Source organism: Macrobrachium nipponense, chromosome 12 (assembly GCF_015104395.2).
Source record: "Macrobrachium nipponense isolate FS-2020 chromosome 12, ASM1510439v2, whole genome shotgun sequence".
Lineage (NCBI taxonomy): Eukaryota > Metazoa > Arthropoda > Malacostraca > Decapoda > Palaemonidae > Macrobrachium > Macrobrachium nipponense.
The window spans coordinates 48,145,576-48,163,435 of NC_087205.1; the positions used below are offsets into that span (position 1 = coordinate 48,145,576).

At 42.1% G+C, this 17,860-nt stretch overlaps 1 protein-coding gene across 11 annotated transcripts in view; it reads right to left on the minus strand.

Annotated features, from left to right (window-relative positions):
- The window catches only part of LOC135224515 (E3 ubiquitin-protein ligase MYCBP2-like), a 1,655,355-nt gene that overhangs the window by 1,493,033 nt on the left and 144,462 nt on the right, over nucleotides 1-17,860 (minus strand). The window lies entirely within an intron of this gene.

Here is a 17,860-nt window from a genome sequence, read left to right on the forward strand (position 1 = left end):
GACAAGGGAAGTTCAAATTTTTGCTCTACATGCCTATTCTGCTAGTAAGAATTTTGGCAAAGATCAGAACACAAGGTAGACGAAGCTGCTGTTCCTTTAACCCTTCCCTGATTATCCCAAGTTTTCTCATGATTAACCTCTTACAATCACTAGAATACTTATTCACGCTCATAAAATATTCCTAGTACTTATTTCCATCTTCCTGATTTAATTGATTCTTTGATGAATTCCCACTACCTTTATTTCTCCTGATTTAATTGATTCTTTGATGAATTCCCACTATCTTTATTTCATCTCCCTATAGAAAACATTTAGTATTTATTTTTGTCAATAGTTGGCAGTGTGTATTGTTTCTCCAAATTCATAACTTTCAAAGCACGGAAAAAATACTAAATTTTCGATGTTGCATGAATCTAAATTTTTTCTTCTTTTTACCATTGTAATTCTTTATAGTACTGGATGATTTAGAAATACAGTAAACCCTCCCGGATTTGCATTCTCACAATTTGTGGATTTCTCTATAAAACATATACGTACACATATCGCGGAAAATTCGCCTAATTAGCAGTATTTTTCCACGGAAGAATATTCACTAATTATTGCTTTTCATATAATTTTCATAACTATATGCATCTTTTGTGATAAAACTATTAAAATATTCAGGTAAAAGCATTTTTGTGTGTGTTTAAACCTATCAAAATATGCAGTTTAAGTGTTTTTAGAGGGGTTTCAAGTAGATTTTGGGGACTTGAGCTATTTGCTGGGTGTATGTGGTACACATCCACTGTGAATCCGGGAGGTCTATATAGTACGTACAGTGAAAACAATATACAGGCAGTCCCGTTTACTGGCGGCATCGGTTAATGGAGATCCAGTTTTACATTTGTCTAGCAATACCTTTAACTAGATTTGTTGCGCCGGTAAGTGATTTTCACCCTGTAAGTGGTTTATCGGCACTAGTTAGTTGTTTATCAGCGCTGATCTCCGGTTAGCAGCGCAGTTAAGTGGTTTATCAGTGCTATTATCGAGAACAGAGCACTGGGGCAATATCTGAAAACCAGAGAAGATGAGTGGCTCAAGAGTGCAAGGGAAGAAGGTCTGATAAAAGTAGATGAAGACCCAGAAATATACAGAAACAGGAGAATGACAAACAGAACAGAGGAATGGCACAACAAACCAATGCACAGACAATACATGAGACAGACTAAAGAACTAGCTAGCGATGAAACATGGCAATGGCTACAGAGGGGAGAGCTCAAGAAGGAAACTGAAGGAATAACAGCAGCACAAGATCAGGCACTAAGAACCAGATATGTTCAAAGAACGATAGATGGAAATAACATCTCTCCCATATGTAGGAAGTGCAATACGAAAAATGAGACCATAAACCACATAGCAGGTGAATGTCTGGCACTTGCACAGAACCAGTACAAAAAGAGGCATGATTCAGTGGCAAAAGTCCTCAACTGGAGCCTGTGCAAGAAACATCAACTACCTTGCAGTAATAAATGAGCACTAACCTGAAGGAGTGATAGAAAACAATCAGGCAAAGATCCTCTGGGACTATGGTATCAGAACAGATAGGGTGATACGTGCAAATAGACCAGACGTGACGTTGCTTGACAAAATCAAGAAGAAAGTATCACTCATTGATGTCGCAATACCATGGGACACCAAAGTTGAAGAGAAACAAATGGAAAAAATGGAAAGTATCAAGACCTGAAAATATAAATAAGAAGGATGTAATATAAGCCAGTGGAAATTGTACCCATAATCATAGGAAGACTAGGCATGATCCCAAAATTTCTGAAAAGGAATCTGGAAAAACTAGAGGCTGAAGTAGCTCCAAGACTCGTGCAGTAGTGTGTGATCCTAGAAACGGCGCACATAGTAAGAAAAGTGATGGAATCCTAAGGAGGCAGGATGCAACCCGGAACCCCACACTATAAATACCACCCAGTCAAATTAGAGGACTGTGATAAGATAAAAAAAAAAATAATAATAATATAAGACAATATTATAACTGTCATGAAAATTCTTTGTATCCATTTCCCTACCTTTTCTCAACGCCAGAGAAGCTCGGAACTCGGGAAGCTGTCAAATATGATATTGTTATAATACAATAAAGTTTCATACATACTTACCTGGCAGATATATACATAGCTAAGACTCCGTCGTCCCCGACAGAAATTCAAATTTCGCGGCACACGCTGCAGGTAGGTCAGGTGATCTACCGTCCTGCCCTGGGTGGCAGGATTAGGAACCATTCCCGTTTTCTATTCATATTTTTTCTCTTCCACCTGTCTCCTCCGGGAGGCTGGTGGGGGGGCCATTAATCGTATATATCTGCCAGGTAAGTATGTATGAAACTTTATTGTATTATAACAATATCATTTTCATACAATCAAGTTACCTGTCAGATATATACATAGCTGATTGACACCCTTTGGTGGAGGGTAAGAGACAGCTAACATGGAATAGACAGGTAAACAACATATGTTGTAGGTATAAATAACCTTGGTTCCTATCTGATAGGTGGTAGACTTCGTGGCTGTTGCCCGGTAGTCTGCATCACCTCAAGACTTTAGCGAGATATGTGATCTATGGCTAAGAGTTCTTGTGGGTCTGCCGATGGGGTATGAACCGCTTACTCGGCAGAGCCTGAAAGGACTTTGTCAATGGGTACTGGACCACTTCTATGACAATACACCTTATGAGGAGCGCAACACCGATCCCGATCACCTGATCCTAACACGGGGATTCGCGCTCAAATTGAAAAGAGTTATCCCCACACTCCTTTCAAAAACCCCAATAATTTCTATAACAATACACCTTATGAAGGAGCGCAACACCGATCCCGATCACCTGATCCTAACACGGGGATTCGCGCTCAAATTGAAAAGAGTTATCCCCACACTCCTTTCAACAAAAACCCCAATAATTTCACTAAGTTAAAAAACTTTAACTCAAAGTTAAGGATCATGTCGGCTCCTTATCACAGTAATCGTATCCGCAGAAACGTATAAAACCAAAAGAGAAGGATCTCTCGTAGGTTAACTTGACATCCTTTGTGTAATGAGAAGTCAACACAGAGTTGCCTCTACCGTACAACACAGCTAATATGTCTTATATGACATATTGTTATGTAAAGAACAAGAATTTGCAAAAGCGCGCACTTCCTGCGCTTTAATTCCTCAGCTGTTTGAAGGAATCAAGTCACTTATGAAGTGCTTAGGAGATCTCCATGTTTCAAAGAAGACCAGGCTTTCTTGAAATGGATCTCTCGATGAAGCCTGAAGCCTGGCAGGAACCTCGCGCCTGGCTGGTGCTTCGCTCTTGGTTTGGCGCCTAGCGCTTGTCTGGTACCTTTCGCTTGACTGGCGCCTCGCATCTGGTTGACGCCTCGCGCCTTAGCTGGAGATTCACGCCTAGAGCCTGGCTTGCGCCTGGCTGGCTGCTCGCGCCTGGCTGGCGCCTCGCGCCTGGCTGGCGTCTCGTGCCCGGTTGGAGTGGCGCCTTGCGCCTGCCTGGAGCTTCGAGGCTGGCTGGTACCTTGCGCCTGCCTGGCGCCTCGCGCCTGTTGGCTCCTCCCCACTTGCCGGAGCTTCGAGCTTGGTAGAGTCTCGAGGATGTCTGGCAATGTCCACATTGGACAACTCTTATCTGTCCTATATGTTCGCATCTAGCGCATCTGTGTCAGGTTGTAGGCCCAGTCTTTCTCCTCATCAGACAATGACAGTGTTCTTGGGCTGTCTGCCTCTGGCGTTTTTTACGCCGTTTTTAGCATAAGGCTCCTGGTTGGCGCTACATTGTCCGAAAGTCCTGAACATCCACAATAGTAAATCACAAGACTGGAGAAGGGTGGAAGAAATTCTTCCACTTTGAGCTTTGGCCTCTCCGGCAAGGGGAGGTGATTGTAGTCAGCTACATCCAGTATACGATAGGATATCTAACAGTATGAGAGATAAGTCTTCCTCCGAGGAGGATCCTTCTTGAGTACTTCCCTTGCTCACGAGATCTCTTCTTACCTGTTGAAGAGGCTTCTCGTTGCAGAATCTTCCCTATCCTTGTCCGAAGGAAGGGAAGAAGCTTGGAAGTCGAAGGAGACTCCGAGCTGAAATTGGGAGTACTCCTGATTTCTAGCTCCTTATTGTATCCCTCTGAACACCTTCTGGGAAGCATTTGCGAGCCGTCATCGCATTCCAAATACTCTGTAGGCAAACGGTTTTACATTCTACTGTAGGCTGTTTTTATAAACCATTCTAAGCTGTAAAGTGAAAACGTAAGTAACCTGCCTGGACAACGAAACCTCTATCTGAAAACATTGAATCAGGAATAGGGGGTTTTAGTTCTTTTGCCAGACATACTATGCTGGCAAACCCATTGCCTAATCTCCATAGAATCTGATGCGAGATTCCAATGCTCAAAAAAAATTCACTTGTCTTCGTTGAATCGTTTGGGACCAAGAGAAACAAAGAATTCCCTCATAAAAATTTCTCAAAGAAGTTTGATGAGGAGCAGTTCCATCTTGTCGGAACATAGAATCTGTGGCCACAAAAAAGATCCCATTAGAAGTACATGATATCCTACTCTTGTCATATTGAGGTATCGTATAAGATCCCGAAGATCTTAATCCTCTGCTATCTCCAATCCCTTTATAGAGACAGAGTATAGCCTTTTACTGCATTCTTTGATAACAGATATATACAAAGGTGATTCTTCCCTCTGAAAGGGAAGAAAAAACCGCTATGTGGTTCACTGAGGTATCGGAAGAGGACAGTTTCCTCATTCCCTCTAGCACAATCTGCAGCAATTCTATATCTTGTCCATGACTATTGTCATTTACCTTGAAAAATCCACTCTATTCATGTCCACTTCTGGTCAGTCTGTACGCAGACAGACTCAGAGTGGAGAGGTTGTTAAGGTCCATTATAATAGATGCTGATAGAATATACAGACTGTCTTGGAAAAGACTTCCAAAACATGCTGTGAGAATAACGTGACCTCTGTGAATCCAATTCCAACCTCTCTAAGGCCAAAATGAGGCATAAAATATTATCTTCTCTTTCTTTGACGCCCTTTATCTTAAATTCTGCAAATAATTTATATTTAGGGGAAAAAAGACTTAAGTTTATTCCCCTTTCTAAAAAAAAATAAAGATGGCGTATATTGCTACCTCTCTTGGTTCGAGGAAAAGGAAGCAGTCTATAGGAAGCCTGTTCGTCTTCTACCTTACTGAGAGATCTATGAAGAAGACTTTCCGCAGGTTCTCACAACTCTTTCCAATAAATGTTAAACATGTTAACAGTTATTATCGTCGATCGAGAAGGATCTCTTTGTTAACGCGAATAGGAGCGAAAAAAGAGATTCTCGATGCTCTTTGCGATATGAGAGAGTCGTGGAATTGGCCTAAGTGATTAAATGGGTAACGAAATCAGGAACGAATCTTGCCGTTACCGAGCCTGGTGTCCGAGAGGCTACTGGACTCTTAGGTTAATAACTCGCTAGAACGAGAAAATCTTGGATGGTGCTCTTGGCTCACTGCGCCAGGCTGGCGCTTCTGGCGCAAATTTGCGCCAGGCTGGCACTTCTGGCGCAAATTTTGCGCCAGGCTGGCGCTTCTGGCGCAAATTTTGCGCCAGGCTGGCGCTTCTGGAGCATTGCGCCAGGTTGGCACTTCTGGCGCATTGCGCCAGACTGGCGCTTCCTTCTAATTCTTTTTATGTTATGTGCCAGAACACCTGTGCCTTTATGGTACCCGACATCCTTTCACATGTTAATTCCGTTCTTAGTAGAAAAAGCTTTATATACGTAGTATAGGCCATTCAGGGAAACAAGTTCTGCCCCAAAGAGAATGTTTCCCATCCGACTAATCCATCTTCTTCTGAGCAGGTACTCTAATAAGCTATGCTTTCGTAAGCCTGAGAGCATTATATACATAATATAATGTTCTGCTGCGATAGAATCCTTTAATAATGTTACCTACGGTAAACAGCATTGAAAGGTTGTACTATCTCTCTTATTGAAAGCTTCTTAGCAAAAGGCATACAATATTTTATTTATGTTAGCTTAACTATCCCCTCAATCCGAGGTTAAGACCGCGATTGTAGGGGAGAGATCCAGATAGTTATTCCATCCCGCAGGAGAGAGAGATACACCCAACCGCTCATGACTGACACCTACATGGTACTGACAGTAACTGGCGTACTGCGTTGGTCTCAAGCCGTCTGGCCTTACTCTTCCAGAGTTGCCAGCTACTCCATTTAATAAAGGAATTTTATAAAATTATTATCGAACTTCAGGAAGTTCTTATTAAAGCATATTTAAGCGAAACAAGACTTCGATAAATCTAGAAGCTAAGTAGGTGTTGTCTTAACAATCCCTTTAAGCGTAGTCCTTCCTAGGTAAGTCCTAGAAGGATACTGGTAATTGAGTTGTACAGAAAAGAAGTAACTACGGTATGTGTTTATGATTTGACCGTATCGTATTCTCATACAGCAGAAACTCTACTACCTTCTACTATCTTCGTTCTTTTCGTTAATAGAACGATAGAAAGAGTATACATATATCCTTAAGGAAGGAAGTTAATCCAGGAACTCTTTAAATCTTCGTGATTTCCTCATAAATCGCGGAAGAGACAGAATTCCTGTTCATCACTAGGGTTTACGGAAGGAAGTAGATATTTCCTATCCGCCATCATACCCAAACGTCGATGAGATTCTTATCAAGAAAAACTCCCAAAGCTCTTGCCTCCTCAAAATGAGGGAAGAGCATGGATGAAGGAGAGAGTCCGCATTGAGAGGAACTGCCTAACACAGGAGTCTTCTGAATAATGAAAAGGGGCTTCTCTTAGTATCAGAATCCTTCTGACAAAAGCAACGGCCGCCTGTGCGACATCTTGCACATTTGCCAGGGGAAAGTTGCTCAAGTTAAAGAAAAACTCAAAGAGGAGTCTCGCGACTGACCTCTCTCTCAAATGAAGATTTTGGAATCTTCTGACGCCTGGCGTCTGGATCCTTGCGCCTAGCGCCTGGCGTCTGGATAGTTCCGCGCGCCTGGAATGTTCCGCACGCTAGAAAGGAGACTCGCTCCTTTCAGCTTGCGTGGAAGGTCCCGTGCGCCATGATAGATCCGAGCGCCTCTAGTCTTGTTATACGAGCCTCTTGCCAGTAAACGTTCAATAGAAGCATCCTTCTGATTGCCACTCTACTATAAGGCTCCTCAGTCTAGCCGTCTGTTTTCTCTTTGAAGGCGCCTTGCGCCAAGAAAAAAGTTCTGGAACGCGGCTCGCACTCAGTTGCTGGAACGCGGCTCGCGTTTATCTGCATGAACGAGGCTCGCGCTAGTCTGTTGGAACGCGGCTTGGGCTAGTCTGTTGGAACGCGGCTCGCTGCTGGCTGTTGGAACCTGGCTCGCGCTAGCTTGCTGGCTGGCTCTCAGCCTCTCGCTCAGTGAGTCAGTGTTCTCTTAGTTTTCAGAGAACGAGCCAGATCGTCCGAACTCCAAACATGTACATTCTTCGTCTTTTCAGATGTAAGATGAAGAGACGCACTTTTTAAAGGATGCCTTTCCAATGGCTATCCCTGGCAGTCTGGGACGTTTTACAGATCCTGCCGAGGGAACGCCCGATCGGTGGGGATTCTCCATAACCTCCGTAAGGCTTTCGACTTTCCTTCTCCTCTGGGCTTGTGAGTTTGGAAGAGGTCTAGGCCTGAGAGCGAGACAGAGCCGATCGAACGCACCCTCTACTAATTAGGACGCCTTTCCAATGGCGAACTTGGCAGTCTGGGACGTTCTACAGATCCTGCCGAGGGGACGCCTGATCGGTGGGGATTCTCCATAACCTCCGTAAGGCTTTCGACTTTCCTTCTCCTCTGGGTATGTGAGCTTGGAAGAGGTCTAGGCCTGGGAGCGAAACAGAGCCGATCAGAACGCACCCTCCACTGCACTAACACTAAAATCACTTCTTACCTTTCAATAGCTCATATTTTGAGCTACATTCCTTTGTCTTCAAATTGCAATATGAATTTGAAGATTCTGTGAAGTAAGAAGATGAGGATACAACACTACTAGTATTGTTAATGCTCTAACTGCTCGTTAGTACGAGAGCTATAAAAACTTCTAAAGGAAGCGTAACTATTCTATTCCTTACTTCCTCAAGAAGGAAGTTAGCTCAATCAATTCTAACATTTACTACACGTTATTATGAATAAATATTAAAATTTTCCTTCTTGCAAACTAAATGAGTGTCTACCGAAAAGTTCGGTAGTTACACGTAAACAATTCTTCGAAATTTTCGAAGCCAAAGTTATTAAAACAAATTAATATGCGTATGCCGAACCAAAGATCCAGTACTTCCCTGCAAAAGATAGCCCAGAAGATCGATGGCGATGAAATCCAAAAATCAAGTCAGGAGGAACTGCAAACGTTGTTTACATTCCAAGTGACAGAAAAAATATGAATAGAAAACGGGAATGGTTCCTAATCCTGCCACCCAGGGCAGGACGGTAGATCACCTGACCTACCTGCAGCGTGCCGCGAAATTTGAATTTCTGTCGGGGACGACGGAGTCTTAGCTATGTATATATCTGACAGGTAAGTTGATTGTATGAAAATGTGAAGTAATGTGATGGGAGGGGAGCAGTGCAACAATTTTAATGGCTTTTATGCAATTTCTCTCTCTCTCTCTCTCTCTCTCTCTCTCTCTCTCTCTCTCTCTGTTGCAAGTGTTAGAAGTACGTATGTATGTACGTACGTATATACCTTTAAGGGTACTAATGTTTAATATTACTTTGAAATTAAATTAATACAACCTATAAGATTAATACAGTAATATAATAATAATCTAAGATAAATCTGATGTAGGATGTTATGTAAGGTATACATTTGGTGTTTCTATTTCTTCCTTCTTTTATCTCTCTCTCTCAGCAAAATTATTGATACAGATACTTGTTCAGCCCTCCCTCTCTTCTCTGGAAAAGATGTATATATTTAAGGGAGGGGAGGAAGTTTTGCCTATAGAAGTTCATTTCAATCTTTTCATATCATAAGGAATTATTTTCTCTCTGCATTTATATTTCTAATGGTAAAATGTTTCAGATAACTTTAAAATGATATTAACAATACCAATTCAATGGTATATTTGATGTAGGATTATACTTAAGTATACATTTGGTATCTGAACTTTCAAGATAGGCAGATATAAGCACTTTTAGAGGGGAGTTCTAATTATCTGCGGGTTCGAGCTATTTGCGGGGGTGTCTGATACCCATTCCCCACAAATACAGGGGGAACACTGTACTTATTTATATCAAACACAGTATACATACATATTCATTCATAATAAAAAAATAAAGATCCACTGGGAAAATCGTAATTCACGGCTAGTCAGCAAGAGCTCAAACATATGTCTTCATCGGAAGACAGCCGAAAGCAAAGAGGACTGTTTACATCTGGGCAGGCGCTCCTACCCTCCTATCAGACGGTAGTTACTGCCTAACCACCTTGTTCAAGAATTTAACTGCCGTACTCCAGCCTACGCTGAAAGTAATTCCTTATGTAAAGGACAGAGGATTTGTATATCATGTAGGAACAAATGCACATTGCAAATGTTGAAGCTAATTCACAGGAACTGTCCCTAATACCTTTGTCTACACAGGAATGAACTGCCAACAGATCAGAACTGTCCGAAAAGCCTGAAGGAGTCTTGAATTTTCTTGGCAAGGGCACCCATCACCCAATCCATGAAAATTATATTTTTATAATAAAATTAGATTTCGTATTTACTTACCCAGTAATTGTAAAGCTTTAGAGTTTGCTACTCTATATTCCAATTTTGCGGGTAGCGTTTCGATGGCTCAGTGTAGGTATACAATGCCTTCCCCCTATGGCAATACTAGGAATGACTTAGCTATTCTCGTCATACTGCTTTATGCATAATGTCCATCAGAGGGGAGGCGGGTGGGCTCTGATCATATAATTACTGGGTAAGTATATACAAAATTTAATTCTAATATAAAAATATCATTTTTGTACATGTGACTTACCCAGTAATTATATAGCCGATTCCACACTGAATGGAGGTGGGATCATGGACATATTCTACTCCAAAGCATTAAATCATGTAATGAATTTAAAAGAGAAAAGTTGCTAGCATTGAAAAAACAATGCTTGTCATTCCTATCAATTAACCCTCTTATGCCGAAGCCCTAAAAATCAAAACCTCTCCTGTATGCCGGCGCTGCTTTGGAGTGAGCACGGAAGCGGAAATTTTTTTTCAAAAAATCACAGCGCGCTTAGTTTTCATGATTAAGAGTTCATTTTTGGCTCCTTTTTTTGTCATTGCCTGAAGTTTAGTATGCAACCATCAGAAATGAAAAAAAATATCATTATCATATGTAAATAATGTGATATATGGTAGCAAAAAAAAAAAAAAAAAAAAAAAATCATACATAATTGTATTCAAATCGCGCTGTGCAAAAAACGGTTAGAGCTAACAAGTTACTTTTTTTCTTTGTATTGTACACTAAATTGCGATCCTTTTGATATATAATACATTGTAAAACGATAAAAGCAACACCGAAAAAATATTATCACAAAATGATGCATGAATTCGTAACGCGCGAACGTAAATTTTTTTTTTTTTCAAAAATTCACCGCAATTCTAAATATTGTTCTAAACACTTCCAATTTGTTTCAAGATGAAGACAAATGACTGAATATTACGATACTGTAAGAGTTTTAGATTAGAATTGCAGATTTCAACCATTTCGGACAGGTTAAATTTGACCGAATGTCAAAATTTTTATATATATATATTTTTTTTATGCAAATATTTCGGAAATGAGAAAAGCTACAACCTTCAATTATTTTTTGTTGTATTCTTCATGAATTTGCGCACATTTTCATATACGAAACTCTATAAAACAGCTAATATGAAAAGGAGCAAATATTGGGATAATGAGACGTACGCATTTCGGAGACTTGCGGCCACGAATCGGCGCGCTGAAGGAAGGAAAATATTTTTTTCATAAATTCACCATAAATTGAAATATTGTTCTAGAGACTTCGAATTTGTTTCAAAATAAAGATAAATGACTGAATATTACTAGGCCGTAAGAGTTTTAGCTTACAATTACGTTTTTTGACCATTTCGGTTGCGTCAAAGTTGACCGTACATAGTTTTTTCCCCAATTATCGTGATTTGTATGCAAATATTTCAAAAATGATAAAAGCTTGTCAAAAATGATAAAAGCTACAACCTTCAATTATTTTCATTTGTATTTTTCATGAATTTGCACACATTTTCATATATGAAACTATAAAACGGTTAATATGAAAAGGAGCAAATATTAGGATAATGCGACGTACGCATTTTGGAGATTTTCGGCCGCGAAGCGGAGCGCGGAGGGAAGGAAAATATTTTTTTTCAAAAATTCAAATTCACCATAAATCGAAATATTGTTCTAGAGACTTCAAATTTGTTTCAAAATGAATATAAATGACTGAATATTACTAGGCCGTAAGAGTTTTAGCTTACAATTACGTTTTTCGACTATTTCGGTTGCGTCAAAGTTGACCGTACGTAGTTTTTTTCCCAATTATCATGATTTGTATGCAAATATTTCAAAAATGATAAAAGATACAACCTTCAATTATTTTTTGTTGTATTCTTCATGAATTTGCGCACATTTTGATATATGAAACACTATAAAACAGCTAATATGAAAAGGAGCAAATATTAGGATAATGCGACGTACGCATTTCGGAGATGTTCGCCCGCGAAGCGGTTTGCGGAGGGAAGGAAAATATTTTTTTCAAAAATTCACCATAAATCGAAATATTGTTCTAGAGACTTCAAAATTGTTTCACAATGAAGATAAATGACTGAATATTACTAAGCCATAGGAGATTTAGCTTACAATTACGTTTTTTGACCATGTCGGTTGCGTCAAAGTTGACCGTACGTAGTTTTTTTCCAATTATTGTGATTTGTATGCATATTTCTCGAAAATGAGAAAAGCTACAACCTTCAATTATTTTTTGTTGTATTCTTCATGAATTTGCACACATTTTGATATATGTAACTCTATAAAACGGCTAATATGAAAAGGAGCAACTATTAGGATTATGCGACGTACGTATTTAGAAGATTTTCGGCTGTGAATCAGCGCGCGGAGGGAATGAAAATTTTTCTTTTCAAAAATTCACCATAAATCAAAATATTGTTCCAGAGACTTCGAATTTATTTCAAAATGAAGAGAAATGACTGAAGATTACTAGACTGTTATGTATTTTGCTTACCCAAAAATACCAACATAAAAAAAAAAATATATATATATATATATATATATATATATATATATATATATATATATATATATATATATATATATACTGTATATATATATATATATATATAATGTATCGTATTCATGCATAGATACGGAGATATAAAAACTTGAAATAATAAATAAAAAAATAAATATAAAACAAATGCAGAATACTCACTCGTAAATCTGACTCTTCGTTCTATTCTTGTTTTCTCCCTCCTCCATTGAAGTCTTGCATTTTTTTCCTCTCGACATGACGAGGTACAGGTGGAGGAGGGAGACGCGCCCTTACGGCCGCTGGGATAGGGCGCGGTCCTGTGCGCCCTCCCCTGACCGCCTCTGAGTTGCACTCCAATAGAAGACCGCACTGTGGTATTTGCGGTCACACTCCCTGATCCTGCATAGAGCTATCCTGCAGTTGCGACAGAAGAACCGGGTGTCTCTCCTTCTGCCATTCATATGGCACACCCGCACCGTTTCTGCCTGCGCCCTTCTAGGAGCTCCAGTGTGTGATCCCCTGGCATCAGCTGACACGGAGGGTCCACTACCCGACGAGAAGGGGTGCGAGCGGGGGCGGCGGCAGCAGGGGCGTCGGCAGCAAGGGCGGCGGCAGCAGGGGCGTCAGCAACAAGGGCGGCGGCGGCAGGGGCGTCATCCTCCGGAGACTGGGACCGTAGTATCCACAGTAGAGTATGTAGGCATTTTGGAGAGCCAACTGAAGAATGTACTTGAGGAGCTTCTGGGTCCACCTCCTGGTTCTCCTGGGGTAGGGATAATACTGGACGAGTTGATCAAAGAGATCAACTCCTCCCATGTGCCTACTTAGTGCCCAATGACGGTAGGGCGCTCTGCACGAAACTCCTCATACACAACTCGGCCCTGTCGACGCGTCTTCTTCCGCTGTATGATCTCCTCTTGGACGGGTTCATGGCTCGTTGTAATCATGGGGACGAGTCGGACACCCTTCCAACAGATGACGAAGACAGCTCCCTTCCGCTGCCACTGTGTCTCTCCTCTTGCCAGATGTTGTGGATGGCTAGCAAACCTCTTGAGGACATTCGGGGCCCCACGCACCAACCGAAGGGTACCACTGACGTGAACACCTTCTTCATACAGTTCCTGGGCCAGGGATACCGAGTTATAATAATTATCCATAAACAGGTGGTATCCCTGGTTACGGAAACGAACCACAAGCCTGAAAACAGTTTCACGCATTGTGGAGAAGACCCCGGAATACACTAAGAAGTCCATGACATAGCCAGTGTTGGCCTCGGTAATAAAAAAAAAATGTCACTCCATATTTCTTCGGCTTCTTGGGGTTATACACTTTGATGCTTAGACGTCCTTTGTAAGGCATCATCCCCTCATCCAAAGAAAGGTTCTTTCCAGGAATCACAAGAGTTTTACAACGTTCACAAATATATTCCAACACTGGGCGCACTAAAATGAGGCGATCAGAGTTATTCTGGGGTATGGCCCTTCGGTTGAAGGCGTTGAAATATCTGTCCAACGCCAGGAAAGTATCACGGGGCATAACGCCGGGCACATTGGGCATACCTAAGAAAAAATTACGCCGCCAATATTGCCTGACGTCAGCAGCAGGCATCAATCCAAAAATAACGTGGAGCCCCACAAAATGCGCCATGTCAGTGAGGTTGCAGCCTCGCCAGCGATACGATAATGTCGAGCGCAGTTCATCACGGCAGTACCTGGCATAGTCCGCCGTCTCTGCTACCAGGTACTCCAGCAATTCCCGCGTAAGTAAAAGCTGAACGAAACACAGAGGAGTCAGGGGAACAGGTACGGTGAGCCCAGGATTTGCCATGAATGGATGCATGTTAGGTGGTGTGGGGTCCTCTGTCCACCCATCGTCGCTCTCGGACGACCGACCTTCACCTTGGCTGGCGCGACTATCCGACCTTCTACATGCGAGCGCACGATTTCGCACACGAACCCCCCCCCCCCCACTGGCCCATCTCCCTCACTCAAGCCTTCGCTTTCTGTATCGTCATCGGCGACAAATCTAGACCCCATATCCTCATCCTCCCCCTCATATGCACTAAAACTACTGAATTCTAATTCACTTTCCGGATGTGAGCCTCGAACGGACATGGGGGGCAAATATTCGTCGTCATCACTATCATCGGGAGTTATGTCCTCATCACTAGATGACCAACCGCCATCAAAATGAGGACTTGCCACATACTCTCGATCGAGCTCCGATAAATATTCGTCAATGTCCCTTGGTTGGAGCCCTCCCAAATTCCTATGAATGCCCCCAAGGACAGCCAGATGCTTCCTAGGGGTTACTAAAGGCACATGAGACGCTCTAAAAGCACTTTCATCCACACGTGGTCGCACAGAACAGCGTTGAGGAGCGAGGTCAGGTTGGGTGCTTGGTCCTTCCCCAGCATCAAAGTCCAAAACTCTCCAAACACGATCCCTTCCGACGGGTAAAACGCACCTTTCGCGTTCCATACGACGTTGAGACATCTCTACGAACGTCCTGTAGCAACACAAATGTTCAAAGTCTCGCACAAGTTCAGTCAAACACGATTGCGCCAAAAGATCGCTGTCGGATGATGCGCCGATGATGCTGGCTGAAGCGAGAAGGAAGGATTTCGCGCATGCGCACTTGGGTCGCGCTTGTAAACAAAACAACACCTTGATCCGTGAACTCCCAGCATAACCTGAGCCGTGTGATTCAAAAGTTTTTGGCTGGTAGGCCTATAAGTATTTTTCTGCGAATTTAAAAAAAAAAAATTTTGAGTCGACGTAAAATACGTCCAATCAGCATACGGAAGACATTTTGACTCGACGTAAAATACGTCCAATCAGCGTAAGAGGGTTAAGAGAGCTATTCATTAAACGTCCAATCAGCGTAAGAGGGTTAAGAGAGCTATGCAGATGAATAGCTACTGCCTCTGGTTGGCGCTCATCTTAACTTGTAGTGGCGTGGCGGTAGAGCCAAGCCTCCTACTTAGGGGAAACTTTGCAGTGAGGAGAACGGTCCTATGGCTAGCAAAGTATGATAGGTGCCCACCCTTGACTTGGGCGCAGTACCTCAATAAAACAACCAGAAAACAGTGACCCCTACACTGAAATAAAGTCAAGACCCATCCACTAAGAGTGGTGGGTTCTCCTAGTACACTACCCCCAGCTCTCCAAACTCTGCATCTTGTTAAAAAGGTTAAGAGACAATAAAAGGAGAACATCCAATGCTTCCTTCCCCAATGCCATGCCAGTAACATAAAAGTGAAGATCACTCATGCCTCCAGTTGTTTGATGACAGAATGGGCTAAAGAGCAATCAATGCCAGAAAACTGATGCAGTAGAGGTAGTTCTTACATCCTTAGCTTCGCTTCAAAGTAGGCCAAAAAAACACTACACAACAATCTTTTAAACATGAAGTCCATATAAACTAGGGGACAACAAGTTTATACAAAGAGAGAAGTTCTTGGAGGAACCTTCTCTTCACACTGGAAGCAGAGCTATCAGGCTCAGTCTTCCAACGTCATTCAATTCAGGGTGAAAAATTAGTAATTGACCACTTTACGATTATATGAATGTGGAAGACAAAAACCACTGTTTGTCTGAGAAATCATTCTGAATCATCGCAGTGGCCTATGGATCAATTGCGACGAAGCAGACTTACGGACTTCTGTTGTATTCATACTGTGGGGTAAACAGAAAGATGATAATGAGTCTAAAAAGACAAATTTCTCTTCTGATGATTTTTGCAATGGCAAATGTGGAGTACAAAATAGGAACCATAAGCTAGAATCCAAAGCCAACCAGACAAGTCTGTGATGGCCGGCCAGAAATCCGAATTAGCAGTTAAACCTCGACAGCGGAGAAACGATACTAATTCAAACAGCCAAGCAAAGAAACACTCAATGAGAAGGCAGTCACTGCTCCTCACGGGACTCCGTAGGCAGAGTTGCCTGGTAGCACATTCCACCTTGGAATGCATTCGTCTTGTAGAGCCACCGAGTGCACAACAAATACCCTTGAGCACCTACATGATAACTGCAACAAGAGGGAAAGAAAACCCCCTTGTTCGGTGATAATTCCAATTCTGTGGTGTTGTTGCCAAAATATCACCAAAATGAAAATAAAAATTGGCAACTCTTGGAAGGCCCAGAAGGCTGCCCTGAGTTTCAGGAAATTAAGGAGAAAAAGAATAGGGACTGGAAACCGACCTCTTTCATTCTCTAAGGAATGAGAGCAAAGATGAAGCTATCCCAAAGGAAAGCTTCTATGGCGATAACAGGACACCGAACACAACTAGTTCATACCGAACTGGTTATTTCCTAAAATGGAAACACTGACTGGAAAGATCCTACAATCAAACCAAGAACATAGGGTCTCACATCTGAACTCTGGGGAGAGTAATCTGTAGATTCCTCTTATTCAGGATGACTGTTCTTGTCCGCTCTTCTCGGAACTAGAGGGAGCGGGCGATAACGCACGCGATCAACTTGCAGCGAAGAAAGCAATCGAAAGACTTAGGAAAACTTATTCACCTAAGTAAAAAGGATGCTTCCTGAAGGGAGAGCAGAGATTTTCACCCACCAATTGGAGCACCGCCTTTCTACTACTGGTTCGAATGCGGGAATGAGAGAGAGAATAGAGTAAAATTGACTACGGCAAAAGATGGAGAGAACTTGCTACCTCTCTCCACGCATCTGTCTTCACGATCGAAACTTCACGAAGACTACATGAAAAACTTCTTTCTTGACTCTTGTGATGTCCTGTTAAGTGGTGGCTAACGAAAGATCACCTATCGTAGATGAAAGTGAAGGAGGAGACTGTTGTTGGGTGTCCAATAGGAAGCGCCAGACTACCAACAGCTATTGCCAGGTGAGGCGTGGAAAAACGTAGAGCGAGCTGAAGCAAGGAAGTGGAAATCTCTGATGGCACAGAAGCTCTGGTGCTCAACAAAATACGCCCGTACGAGAAAGATTCGAGCGGCTAGGCACCAGTAATTGGTGCTCATCATGAGAATTGCTACTTTTCTAATGAGTCTAGGATAAAAGTATTGAGAAGGCTCATTTATATCTACGCAGGAGTAGAGTTCTAATCCACTTCTACGAACTACATGTTGGTATCTATCTGTAAGTGCAAACGTCTGGGAGAGGACTAGCTATCGGAAGCAAAAGGTTGCTTATGATGCTTCCAACATCTAAGTGCTAGCACACGGCGTTCAAGATTAGTAGTACTAATTAAGTAAAACAAGTAACCTTTCTTTAATTCGATGACTCCCATCGGACTCCCTCAGACGAAGCAGCCGAGTTGCAGGTCGAAAATCAAAAGTCGAACATCCACTGAGAATCGAATCAGTCAAGCCTCGAATCAAAAAACAACTGAGAGTTGGGTCTGCTGTTGCGAGTCGAATCGAATGAATAAAGACTGTGAGGACTCAGACAAGCAGGACTCCAAGGGTGCGAGGCTTCATTGACTGAAGAGTACCTCTTCAGAGGTTGAGAGACCAAAGAATCACGTCCTCGACGCGATCTATTAGGTGT